Source organism: Raphanus sativus, unplaced genomic scaffold (genome assembly GCF_000801105.2).
Source record: "Raphanus sativus cultivar WK10039 unplaced genomic scaffold, ASM80110v3 Scaffold2575, whole genome shotgun sequence".
In the NCBI taxonomy this organism is placed as follows: Eukaryota; Viridiplantae; Streptophyta; class Magnoliopsida; order Brassicales; family Brassicaceae; genus Raphanus; species Raphanus sativus.
This window is the reverse complement of record NW_026617883.1, coordinates 1-14,924: the sequence shown is the minus strand read 5'-3', so window position 1 is coordinate 14,924 and position 14,924 is coordinate 1. Positions and strand designations below refer to the sequence as shown.

The 14,924-nt window shown below is 33.5% G+C and overlaps 1 non-coding gene across 1 annotated transcript; it reads left to right on the top strand.

Moving 5' to 3' along the window:
* Positions 1-4,632: 4,632 nt before the first annotated feature.
* LOC130505775 (small nucleolar RNA R71) lies at positions 4,633-4,739 on the top strand. The gene has a single exon (XR_008941800.1). It is a non-coding gene; the product is annotated as a small nucleolar RNA R71 (small nucleolar RNA).
* The last annotated feature ends 10,185 nt before the right edge of the window (positions 4,740-14,924 follow it).

Below are 14,924 nucleotides of genomic sequence, written 5' to 3'. Positions count from 1 at the left end.
CAAACACCTTTTGGGTGGGAAATGCCTAGAGATCACCCTTTGAGTGGCCTACTCAAATGATGCATTATGAATACTCTACTAGCAAGGAACAAGAATGATCTACACTAAAACATCCTAGAACTAGCCTAATCACCCTTAATCTCCCTAACCCATGAATCCAAAAGGTGATTACTCACTAATCTCCATGATTCCTCTTAAACCCATGGTGGATTTCAGATGAATCATATAGAGATGTAGAAAGAAAATCACAAGAACACAAGAACAATCAAAGCCAAAAGAGAACTTTTCTTGAGAGAGTTTTGTGTCTTCAATGATAAAAGATTATCTGCCAAAAGGTGGCTACAACATCCTTAAACATTAGGTTTTTCAGAGTAAAAACGTGCATAAGAAATTGCAAAAAGGTCCTTGAAAAATCATAAAATCGTGTAGCAAAAGGGGCTGGAGCGACCTTGGGGGGTCGCTCTGAGAGGTCGCTCCAGCCTCCTTTTTTGTGTCTCCGGGCGATGAAAACGCGAGCTACTTAGGTGGGTCGCTCTGGTTGGTCGCTCTGGTTGGGAGCTACCTTAGGGGGTCGCTCCGGAAGGTCACTCTGCGGTTCTCGACCATGATGGATATGCCTCTAGTAAATTGATCGTAACTTCTCCATTACATCTCCAAATGACTTGAAACCACTTCCATTAGAAAGCTAACTCAATTTCCTGTGTCTCCACAAAATCTTAGCAAAAGAAGATTTCTCTAAGGCCTCCATCCATGCTCATCTTTCACCTCCTTTTTGATCACATTGCTTCCAAATGTCTCCAAGAACTCCATGTGGTGTTCCAATACCTGATAGAGACATATGTATGCCAAATGCAACCTAAACATGCCTAAATCCTAATCTATATGATGCAAATGCTTATGAATGAATAGCTAAAACAATGCAAATATGCAAGATATCAACTCCCCCACACTAGTCCTTTACTTGTCCACAAGTAAACTTTCAAGAACCAAGGAGAAAAAGTTTGAAAATGGGGACTCACAACCAAAAGAAACTCTTCTTAGTTCTCAACCTAACAACCTTGCATAATCATACCAAATAGCAAGAGCAAAGATTTTATCCATCTCTAACTTCTCTAAGCCTATCTCAGCTCCTTTGATCTCTACACTCATTAACCATGCATCTACAAACCACAAATCCACATCTCTCTAACATTTATGAAGCAAACTTAATAGACATCTCACAAATGGTCAACTGGTCCAAGTCATTTGGTTTGGTAAGACAAAGGCTTTAATGCAAGTGAAATCAGAGGTTCAAAATGATCTTTTATGGTGGTTTACTCTCAAAACAAAGTAGCTTTGACATTACACATAATATATCTAAGAAAGGGATCAACTCATGCATACAATGCTCAATCTCCATTGTTCTACCCTTTCCCAAACACACAAGATATTCAATTATTCCTCAATGTCAAACCCAACTCACATCTCTCACCAAAAGATCCAAGAACATTTTTGACATCAGACTCTTTCTTTTTGAAATCAATAAGGATTTTCACAATTTTAAAACAAATCTGAGCTCCTAACAACTTTGCTAGCCCCCTTTTTATTCTCTTTTTTCTTTTTTTTTCTTTTTTTTTTCTTTTTTTTTTTATATTTGGGGGCCAAGACTTTTCACAATAAGAGCTAGATACTTCTCCACTTATCCCAAAAAGACTAATCACTTAAGCACAAAGAGTCAAACCTTTCATATTCCCAAATCACAATCACAACACTCACCCCCTTCCTATAGCTAGACAATAGAGTGACTAATCTAGCAAGAATGGAGACTAAGCATTGTCGTTCCCAATACTCTCAACATTATGCACATGTAAAGCTTTCCAAAGAGGCCTCACTCAACAAATAATGATGGTTTAAAAATGAGGTATGGGTTTTGGGAGTGGAGTACCACTTGAGTTTGTCAAAAAGATTGGTAAAACAGATGGGACAACTCAAGTGTGTATATCCATGACTTAGTACACAAGAGACCATATGCAAGAGACATTAAAACAGGAGCTTGCTTCAAAGAGAGAGTATCAACAGTCAAATGAGTTTCAAGAGGAGCATTCAAGGCGCGAAGTTTACAAGCTTTCTAAAGGGTGCTCAAGCTACTTGTCATGATTACAAAGGTCAACAAATTCAGTACTTAGCATGAGCTCTTTACAAGGTTGAAATCCCCCTAATGCATGAATGCAACCTATATGCTTCTAGACTCAATCCTAAAAATGCAAATGATGCAACTAAATGATTCTTTTTGTGTTTTTAAATTTTTTTTTATGCAAATAAGAATGTAATATGCAATGCATGAGACTCAAAATCATGGAAACAAACATGATCAAATACTTGGTACCTCCCCCACACTTAAATCACACAGTCTCTGTGTGAGTGAGGTACCCAATGGAAATGTGAAATACAAAGAAAAGATGGGAGAAGGGAAGTTTCCAGTTACCTGAGACGGGAGCGAGGTGGAAGAGTCACTGTGGCAGGTCGCTCCCAGCTGGAGCGACCTTATGACGTCGCTACGGACACCTCGCTCCATGGTCAGTTTCGCTCCGGAGGACACGAGCGACCTCTGGGGGTCGCTGTGGGCAAGTCGATCCCAGCTGGAGCGACTTCTCTCCCTCGCTCCATGACCTCGCTCTGATGTCCGAGTTTCTGCTCCACACCTGCAAACAACTTCATTTTCCCATTGTTCTATGCAATAGAATGATAATGCAAATACTAATGCAATATATACAAGGATACTAATGGGACTTCCTCCCAAGTGAGCTTGTTTTAAGTCTCTAGCTTGACTTTGCCTCCTTTGGATCAGGCTGGAATAGGTGCAGAGAGTGGAGTTGACACTCCATCTTCCTCAGGTGGTAGCTCATCAAAGTTATCATCAGCAGGAGGAGGATTCATCTCTTCAATGGTGAAGACTTGTCCACATACAGTGGGGTGCCTCATCTTCTCCTTGATGTCAAAGTGGAGGATGTTCTCCTTGCCCAAATGGAGGTCAATCGTCCCTTCTTTCACATTCACAATAGCTCCTGCTGTAGCTAAGAATGGCCTTCCAAGAATCAATGGGTCTTGAGCCTCCTCACCCATTTCAAGCACCACAAAATCTGTAGGTATCTCATACCTTCCAATCTTCACAGGGAGGTTCTCTAGAATGCCCACAGGGTACTTCACTGATCGATCAACCAACACCAGAGAGAGTCTACACTTCTTGTACTGAGTGAATCCAAGCTTCTTTGCCACATACAAGGGCATCAAGCTGACACTAGCTCCTAAATCGCAGAGACACTTCTCAAACACCATAGGTCCAAGAGCACAAGGTAGTGTGAAGCATCCTGGATCGTCTAGCTTCTCTGGAGCATCAAGCCTCTGAATTATGGCATTGCACTCATGACTTAGAACCATCATGCCCTCCATCTCCTTCTTCTTAGCAGCTACAACATCTTTCAGGAGTTTGCTGTATTGAGGAATCAGCATGAAAGCATCAATGATGGGCATTGTAACCTGAGCTTCACTCATCTGCTTCTCAAACAAAGCCTTGTACTTCTGTAGCAGCTGCTTCTTGAATCTACCAGGGAATGGAAGCTTTGGTTCATAGGGAGGGGGACAGGAGAGCTCTCACTTGCTGGAGCAGCAGATTCACCATCTTTTGTTGTTTTCTTCTCTTCCCCAACCTTTCCTTTACCCTTGGCTTTCACAATCTTCTCCAAGATCTCAGCATCTGTCTTCTCATCAACAATGACCACTTCATCATCTAGATTGATGGCTACCTCCTCACCTTGTTTCTCAGCATCCTTGGTGAGGGTTACAGGAGTCAACTGCTTACCACTCCTAAGTGTGACAGCTTTTGCTTCCTTGGGGTTTTGATCTGACTTTCCAGGTAGAGATCCTTGCTGGCGGTTCTGGTGGGAGCTCATGGAAGCAAACTGATTCTCCAAATTCTTGACAGAAGAAGCAAGGTTGGAGAATTTGTTGTTGAGCTCATTGTAGCTTCCATCGATCTTGGAGTGGAGATTTTTCAGCTCATAGCCAACATGCTTCTCACTTCTAGTCTGAGACTCCAAGATCTGTTTCAGTAAGGCATCAGTGCTGCTCTGTTGAGGGGCAGAGGAGCTAGGAGAAGAGTTTTGCTGAGGCTGATAGTTGCTCTGCTGGTTGTTTCGAGGCTGATAACCACTCTGCTGGTTGTTTGAATAGGGCTTCTGTTGGTAGTTGTTGTACTGAAAGTTGGGTTCCTTCTTGTACCAGCTACCATTACTGTTGATGAAACACAGTTCTTCTTGCCCTTCCAAACCCTCAACCTCATTGACAGTAGGAGGTATCTCCTGGCTTGGGTTGCCAACAAAGTTCACCTGCGCTTGTGTGGCCTTATCAGCAATGAGTTTGTCAATCTTCTCCTGAAGAGCCTTTATCTCATTCCTTGTTTGATTGTCATCACCTCTGCTGCTTCTGTCATGGTCTCCACTGTAGACTGCATCACTCTTAACCATGTTGTCAACCAGAGCCTCTGCCTCTTCCTCAGTTCTCCCCAAAAAGAACCCATTGCTAGCTGTATCCAGTCTGGCTCTGTACTTAGGAAGAGCACCTCTGTAGAATGTGCTCAGCAAGCTCTCCTTAGAGAATCCATGGTGTGGGCACTGAGCTTGGTAACCATTGAATCTCTCCCAAGCTTCACTGAATCCTTCCAAGTTCTTCTGTTGGAAGCTGGAGATCTCATTCCTCAACTTAGCAGTTCTTGAGGTAGAGAAGAACTTCTCCAAGAATGCCCTCTTGCAGTCTTCCCAAGTGGTGATAGAGTCACTTGGTAGAGACTTCTCCCATTGACGTGCCTTATCCCCCAAGGAGAAAGGGAATAGCTTGAGCTTTAAGACATCCTCTGATACACCATTAGTCTTTGACATACCACAGTAGCTGTCAAACTTATCCAAGTGATCAAATGGGTCCTCCACAGCCAGACCATGATACTTGTTGTTCTCTATGCAGTTTAGCAGTCCTGACTTGATCTCAAAGTTGTTAGCAGCCACAGCTGGTGCTCGAATTCCAAGTCTAGGACCATGGATGTTGGGGCGGTCATAAGTGCCAATGGGGCGAGTTGGTCGCTGTTGAGGTCCATTGGGGTTCTGAGGATTTTGTTGTTCTTCCATTGCAGCTTCCAGTGGCTGCAGTTGAGCCTGTTGCTCTTCTTGTCTTCTCTTTCTAGTACACTCTCTCTCTAAAGCTCTGATGTCTGTGGCTCTTGGAACAAGGTTTGATGTACCCTTGCTCCTCAAGTTCATACACCTGAAAATCACAAAGAGTGAAGAAGAGAATCAGTAACTTACAAAAATAAAAATGACTTAGTCTCAAGCAAATAACTAAATCTCAATGTTCAAATCAAACTCAGAATTTGGCAACGGCGCCAATTTGATGTTAGGAGTTTTGAGGCTCCTAAGTCAAATGATAGTATAGTGGTAGTAATTTGTCGAACCAGTTCTGAGGGATTTCAATGCAGAGAGAATGCAAGTATTTGCCTAATCTAAGTGCAATCAATGAATTGGATGGTTTTTAAACTAAAACTAGAATGCAAGCAATAAAAATGATACTTTTAAGCTATTGGAAAAGAGAACTCATGGGTATAGGGATTTAGACCTTGTGTGATCAGGTTTCGAACTAAGGAATGTAAATGATAAATCAAACTATCAACCTTAAGCCTAGACACAATTCTAAGCAAGCTCTATGTCTAGATGAATGCTCATTTGCTAGCATGTCTCAAACATCAAATGTCTTTGGTTGAATAACATGCAAGCAATCATTACTAACAAGTCTATTAGCTATCTTAGCATCTTTAACAACAAATATCTTTGGCAAAGTACACTAAGAGCCTAGGAGAGTTGACTCAGGCATTTCATCAAACACCTTTTGGGTGGGAAATGCCTAGAGATCACCCTTTGAGTGGCCTACTCAAATGATGCATTAAGATCACTCTACTAGCAAGGAACAAGTATGATCTACACCTAAAACATCCTAGAACTAGCCTAATCACCCTTAATCACCCTAACCCATGAATCCAAAAGGTGATTACTCACTAATCTCCATGATTCCTCTTAAACCCATGGTGGATTTCAGATGAATCATATAGAGATGTAGAAAGAAAATCACAAGAACACAAGAACAATCAAAGCCAAAAGAGAACTTTTCTTGAGAGAGTTTTGTGTATTCAAATGATAAAAGATTATCTGCCAAAAGGTGGCTACAACATCCTTAAACATTAGGTTTTTCAGAGTAAAAACGTGCATAAGAAATTGCAAAAAGGTCCTTGAAAAATCATAAAATCGTGTAGCAAAAGGGGCTGGAGCGACCTTGGGGGGTCGCTCTGAGAGGTCGCTCCAGCCTCCTTTTTTGTGTCTCCGGGCGATGAAAACGCGAGCTACTTAGGTGGGTCGCTCTGGTTGGTCGCTCTGGTTGGGAGCTACCTTAGGGGGTCGCTCCGGAAGGTCACTCTGCGGTTCTCGACCATGATGGATATGCCTCTAGTAAATTGATCGTAACTTCTCCATTACATCTCCAAATGACTTGAAACCACTTCCATTAGAAAGCTAACTCAATTTCCTGTGTCTCCACAAAATCTTAGCAAAAGAAGATTTCTCTAAGGCCTCCATCCATGCTCATCTTTCACCTCCTTTTTGATCACATTGCTTCCAAATGTCTCCAAGAACTCCATGTGGTGTTCCAATACCTGATAGAGACATATGTATGCCAAATGCAACCTAAACATGCCTAAATCCTAATCTATATGATGCAAATGCTTATGAATGAATAGCTAAAACAATGCAAATATGCAAGATATCACCGCATCCTCTGCTTTTACAACCCCAAAAGCTATAGGATATATACCCATATTTTCATCGTGACATGCAGCCACTAACATCACACCTATGCACTTACCATTTAGATGTGCTCCATCTACAACAATAACCCTCCTCATTTACGGAAAACTTTGATACCTGCAGCAAAAGAAATGAACAAATACATAAACCTCTTCTTAGCATCAAGTTCAAGCTTCGTTATTGTACCTGGATTGGCGTGATTTATTTTGTATAGATACGAAGGCAAGTCCTGATAGCCACTGGCATGAATGCCTCTAACCATATCTCGTGCATATTCCAAGGTACTATGAGCCTTCATACAACCAATGTCAATTCCATAAATTGCCCTAATACAGTCCATTATTTAGGCTGGATTCTTTTAAGATCACTACCACCACTAAATTTTTCAACATACATGTTTCCAATACATTTTGCATTTTCCTGTCGGTGACGAGAATACCTATGGACCGCAGAGCATTTATGAAGATCAATATATTTACGAACGAGGAATTCTAGAAATGATCTTGATATAGTTGAAGCATGCATCCTCTAGGAACATTCAGGAACGAAGCACTTTGCGTAAAATACATACTTCCAAGATTTCTTTATGCTAAAATTAAACTTTTCGATCACTGAAAGGTCGCTTAGTTTCATTATTAGTTCCTTCTTCCCACTGAATATGTCACCAGATTTATTAATTTCATTCTTCCGCATTTGTGATTGTTTCATAGTCTCAAGTGATGGCTTCATAGTCTCGTACTGAACATTTCCAAAACTACTAAAATCCATAGAAGCATTCTCTCTGATAACACGCTGTTGATTTCTATTCACATTAAGACGACCTTTGTTTGCAGTAAATGAGACATAAAGACACATAGCATATGTCTTGAATAATGTGATAAAGATTGCAAGTTGTCTGTCATTACTCAAGATCATCGAATGAGTGTTTCTAGGCATATGCTCCAATATTCGTTTAGGCAACATATAAGCAAGCTCGCCGCTTTCATCTCATTAATCATATTGTAATCTTCACAGACCATGCGAAGAAAATCTCATATTTGATATCATCACCTACAAAAAAGCATTTCCCTTCGTAGTTAGAAAGAATTCCCAACCAACATTATCCAAAAACAGTAACTAAGTGCAACATTATCTGCATAATACAGAATTTGCATCAGTACACATCGCAGAACTAATTTTTTCAAAAGGCAACAAGGTATAGTGAATCGTAGCGGCAAGAGAACATCATTTTTAAGGCAACCATAAAAAAAGACTTGGCATTTTTTAATATATATTTTATAACAATGAACTGTTTATCATACCTGGTGTTTCTCAGATCTGGATAAAGCTGTATTATGTTCGCCTTACACCTATAAATCTTCCACCTATACATTAACTTAATATATCAGATATACTCGAAGATCAGACAGAATTTTTTTTATAAAATCTGATATGTTAGAGATTGTTGAAGGTAAAGGGAGAGAGTCGTTGACGATATGAATAACTTATTATTAGATTTGATATCTAAGAGAGCTGTTGAAGGTAAATTGTTGTCTTTTATTTCTTTTTTAAATTTTTTTAAACCAATAATGACATTATTGTTAGAAAATGATTAAATGGTAATTTTTCAAAAAGGGTAGACCTTTTTATCAATTTTCCTTTGGAATGGTCTTTCTCACATTGTCTTTTTAAAGTATGGCATTTTAACAAATGACTCTATTTCTAAACATACTAATTTTATAATTTATATTGAGTAGTTTTATTTTGTTTTGCACCATCAAATATATCATCCATATCTATTTTCATATATTTATCGTATTATATTTGCATTGATTTATTATTTATATAAAATATGCATAAAATAATATATTGACAAACTAACTTATATATTTATATTTTGATCATGGTTTTTGACATGTGTATGTTTTTACATTTGCAAGAGCGAAAATGTGTAAAATATTTTTTTGATCATGGTTTTAAGCCGCGTATTTTATCATGGTTTTAACCCGGATATTTTACTTCTAGTTAAATAAGAGCGTAAATGAAAATTGTAAGAACAAATATCGTATATGCTAAATTAAAGGTACATTAAATCAGATATAAAATTTTATTTATAAATAAGTTAAATATAGGAAGTATTATATTTTCATCCAAAAAGGAATGACCATGAGTTTTAATTACTGGTTCAGTTTTTAATAACAGATAATATTTTAAAAAAATTATGTGGGATTCAAAAATAATCTAATCTATTATTTTATGGTCCTATTTGGATCTCGTGTGTGATATTCAGTTTGGACCTATTGAAAAAGTCATTAATATTAAAATAGGATAATATTTGCACCTTGCACATGGTAAATTTATATGAAAATTATTTAATAAATATTGTATGAAAAAATAAAATTTATATTCTTGATCGAATTAATATTTTTGGCCTTTAAACAATTTGTTTAAACTTTTTTGTTATTACATAATTTTTTTACTGATGGGCTGATCCAATTTTTAAAAATATATTAGGTCAAAAAATCACTTATCGCATAAGAATCTAATGTTTAGGCCGAATAATTTCAGGCCTACTATTTAGTTACAATGAAACTATGCGCTATTTAGTTACAATGAAACTATGCCAGCTCGATTTTATATTATGATGTAGAAATTTATAAGTTAATTATGGTTATAAGAAGTTTACGTTCACGTGTCAATCCTATATATCTTCAATATTTTTATGTAGTTTTTTTCATTTTGGTTGTTGTTCGATATAAATATTGATTTTGGAGTTTATTTTCATTTTGTTTTTTATTTTGGCCTGAAATTTAGAATGTTTAAGATTTAAAATTATTAAAGAGATATATACTTAGGTTAAGATCTACGTCTTGTGCAGAATAAATATTTTATATTCATTACTTATTTTATTTTTATGCATATTATGAAATAATAAAATAATAATTATATATTAAATAACTAATAAATCAGTTACTATTATGTAATAAATTAGCGTGCACATATAAATGAAACGATCATTCTTGTTTGTTCGCAATCATTTTAGGGTAAATATATCAAAATAATTAATCTTATCTATGTATATGATGTATAATTAAATTTAAATGATATTAAGATATATATATATATATAGTATAATTTTAATATGGATAGTTATTAAATGAAGTTTTTACTTATATGATTTTATGATTATTTGCATATTTGCATAACAAAATTTTACACCAACGATTTTTTTAAAAGTGTGGGATGTTTAGTGATTTCAATAATTTACAATCATTTAAAAAAAACAATAAAAGATTTCAGAATTAAAATATTAACTGTTCAATATATGTTCAATGCAAATAAAATACAAGTATGTATTTTCATATGATATAGAGTTTATTTAAACGATATATATGTATATATATATAACGTAAACACCTATTAAAATAAAATTATTTATTCATATGGTTTTATAATCATTGTATTTTATTACATAAAAATTTTTAACCTTGATCATTAAAGTTTATGTGATACTTTTAACAGTTTTAGTAATTTATACTCGTTTGAAAAATTTAAAAATACAATATGTACAAAAATCTAATTTTTTATTATATGATTAATGTTATTGTGTAATTTATTTAAATCATAAAGAAATAAACAAAATGATAGAAAGTATAGAGAATGTTAGCAAATATTTATTATATAAAATCAATATTTGTCATATATATTTTAGTCACATTAGATAATTACTGTAGGTTTTATTTAAGGAAAAATAGATAATAAATTTCAATTTGATAAATGAATGTTCTACAAAACCTCTCCAACCACTGTACCAAAAACACGTTATACAATTGATAACTTTTAAAAAATTTGGCGACTAAAGTGATTGCTTCTTAATATTTAAGCCTAGGGCTGGCTCTGATCCTACGGTTGGAGAGGGTTGAGAGGCTGAGTAGAAGACATGGATTTTTTTTATGTGAGAAGTCTTAATTCAATTCCAAAAATGGAATACGTACAAAAATGGGAACATCAACGCCTCTTTAATATTCTCTCAAGACAATCAACGTATGTATAAAACAGAGTCGAAATACAGACAAAAATTATTAAAAACACTACACAACATCGAATGCCATGGTCCCGTTTTAGTTATATAGTACGTATAAAAACAGAGTCGAAATACAGACAAAAATTATTAAAAACACTACACAACATCGAATGCCATGGTCCCGTTTTAATATAGTGCGATGAACTTGTCGCTTGTGTCACTGGTTATCCCTTTTTTACTAATAGAGAAGCATTTGAGAAGAATAACCTTTAATTGGTATTATATTCACAATTTTGCCATTATTACTGATGTGTCAGTACCACATACATTTTCAGCATCCATTTATAATTGACCAACATTTACAAGAGGAATTACATAATATGCTACTGTGACTATATTATACAACGTTTCATATATTCAAATAACACATCCAACATCGTTTTAAAATACACAATAGCTTTGCAATAGAGAGGAAATTTAGCGGAGTGAAAAAAACATATGTACCTCATCTCACTTTATCTTTTGGTTTTCTCTAGATTACTCCAATAAACTTATGTATTCTGTTGTTCAACTCTTCGATTGAATATGAACAGACTAGACACAGATTTGTTTCATCGTATGTTTCTGTGTCCATGTGAAAATCCTTTTTCTGTGCCATAAACCTATTAGTTTCATCATATATTTCAGTTTGAAAGTGATCTTACAAAAGTCCATTAAAACATTCTTCTAAAACAGCAGACACATGATATCTTCACTGAACGGGCAGACACATGGTATCTTCATTGATATCATTTCTCAAGAAGATTGTCTGTCAAAAACATTATTATATTTCAACTTTTTACAGAAATCTTCATTGTATGTATATTATACAAATTTTTAATAATATGTTCGTATATGTTCTGTGTCAATGGAAAAATTCTTTGTTTTTTACTTAATCTGGGTACATATTTCAACAACTATTACAGACATTAGCATTTAATTTTATAAAAAGATATTAAAAGAGGATCCAATCGTGCGGTAAATTAGATATATGAACGTTTATAAATACATTATATATTGTGGAATGATATCAAATAAGGAAGAACATTTAATGCTAAAAGTTTGTTATCACGTTTAATTAAAATTTGTCAAATTTTTGGTCGAATTTGGTAAGCCGTATAAGTGAGAATCAGGTTAGAAGTTTAATGTGCTACTGTTATCAAATTTAATGGCTTCATTGGGGGAACACAATATTCTCTTCGGATCTTACGCTCACCTCATTAATCTTCTTATTTATTATATATTCTCAATTTACTACTATATATTAACGTAAACACCTATTAAAATAAAATTATTTATTCATATGGTTTTATAATCATTGTATTTTATTACATAAAAATTTTAAACCTTGATCATTAAAGTTTATGTGATACTTTTAACAGTTTTAGTAATTTATACTCGTTTGAAAAATTTAAAATACAATATGTACAAAAATCTAATTTTTTATTATATGATTAATGTTATTGTGTAATTTATTTAAATCATAAAGAAATAAACAAAATGAAGAAAGTATAGAGAATGTTAGCAAATATTTATTATATAAAATCAACTAGATCTTGACCCGTGCGACCGCACGGGTATTAATTTTCAGTTTTAGTTTTTATTTATTTATACTAAATAGTATATTTATAATATTTGATCGTTTTATAATGATTAAGCTAGGGATAAGTATTTGGGTATCCACTCGAATTCAGTTAAAATTTATTCGGATTTGAGATTTTCGAGTTTAAAGATTCTAGCTCTATTCGGGTATTTATAAACTTTGGTTCCGGTTTGATTTAGATCTTTGCGGGTTTGATAACCCGTTTAAATGATTTTTAAATTTTCAAAATTTATTTATCTTTAAATATCCTTCAGTCTAAAAAAATATAACATGTAAATTTGAGTAATGTAAGCTAAAATACCTAAATTAAAAATTAAAATAAATTTAACTTAAATATTTTTGGATGAAGAATAAATAAATATATATATATATATATATTAAGTATTTTTGGTGTTTTGATTATTGTTTATTACTTTTAGATGTACTTTTGACTATTTTTTATTATTTCAAATCAATCTTAAAATAGCTTATATCTTGGATATTAACTTCGAAAAATAGCTAACATATTGAAGTAATATAAATATGATTTAAATACATTCGAATATCCGAAATATTTCGTTCAGATAAGGTTTAGTTATGGGTTCTCTAGATACCAAAATGTTAAATCCGTTTGGATATTATCTAGTTTCATTTTAAATTGGTAATACTTTTTCGTTCAGATTTGTTCAATGAAGAGTTGATATTGTAATTTCCATGAATTATTTGTCCAATAAAATGTAATTTTTTGAATTTGACATTGATTTAATTGAGAAGTTAATGAAGTGTAACTAATATAGATTTAATTTTTAGAAAACACATTAATGTAAGTGGAAAAGACAAAACATTTAAAATATTTGAAGTATTATTTAATTGTGTATTTAATTCAATTTTAATTTTGGAAAATACATTAATCAAAGTGGAAAATACAGCATTAAAATAAGAAATATTATTTAATATCAGTGGCAATGAAAGGGTGTAAATAACACTGGAAAACTAATGGACATTCTATATGTGTACTTCTCTTTTAAATAATAGATATTTGTCATATATATTTTAGTCACATTAGGTAATTACTGTAGATTTTTATTTAAGGAAAAATAGATAATAAACTCAATTTGATAAATGAATGTTCTATATTGACATTACTATATAATATAACATATCCGAGCAATTTAATTTTGGGACTAACAAAATTCTCGATTGATTTTCAAACCGTCACGTAAACAAAATTAACTTTACAATTACATAACAACTCAATAGGATCTTTTTAAATTAGTACAAACTATATGTTTATAACTTTTTAAATGTTTTTCTATTAATATATAGAGATAGGGGATATAGTCAATATTATCCGACAAAAATATATACTAACCATTTTTTAATCCTTTACAAAAAATATATTGATATGCTATATGTACCTAATTTCATGGCATAACCAACAATCCCAGCTATTATTTTCATTCTTCCAAGAACATAATTCTAAACCATAATCGAATAACTTCATCTTTCACGAGCACATTTCTAAAACCATTATCCAATTTTCATTGCTCTACTTACAAACACTTCAACTATAACTTGATCTACATATATATTTTGTGAATTTTCATCAAAAGATTTAATCCAATTGACGCGGGCTAGTTATACCTGAAAAATTCTATGAGATACACTTTTTTGTAACAAAATGATGATTAATCTTTTTGTATCAAGACTTTTTCAACTATAGTTAATCAGGTCAACATCCATTGCTCTACTTATAGCCATCAACATGTTGAGAAAGAAAATAAAAGTTAGGTAATACCCCAAAAAAATAAAAATCGAAATTTTGGGTATAATTGTTTTTTAAAAAAATCATTAGTTACACTACAAAAATAAAATATTTTTGGGTATTAATATGATTTAATTCGAACAAAAAAATTCGTTACTCTATGAAGCAACACATAGTAATATACAAATTCATAAAAATGAAATAAATCATAAAAACTAATATTAAGAAATAGATATCTGATCCATTATATAATGTATATATATTTATTTATAGAATTATATATGTCAAGTGAGAGAAGTAGCGCAAATCCAACAAAGAAAATCAAAAAATATATTTACGAAATAGAAAACTAATAATGTATCCATATAAAAGAAAATTAACATGAATCATTAGTGTATATTAAACCAGTCAGGCCCTAAATTGCTCCACTTGCGTAATCCGGATATTTTATCTAGTCGTTAAATAACGTAAAAAAAAACAAATTCTCATGGAAAAGTAAAAAACAAACAAAAACACAAACACCGAAGCTTTAAAAGATACCAGACGCGGCGGGATCACATCGCCTATTACATGAAAGAAAACTAGCGGTCTGAAAAGAAGTAAAGAAAGATAGAAGAAACAGCAATATTAATCAAGGAGTTTCTTAATCAAGAAGTG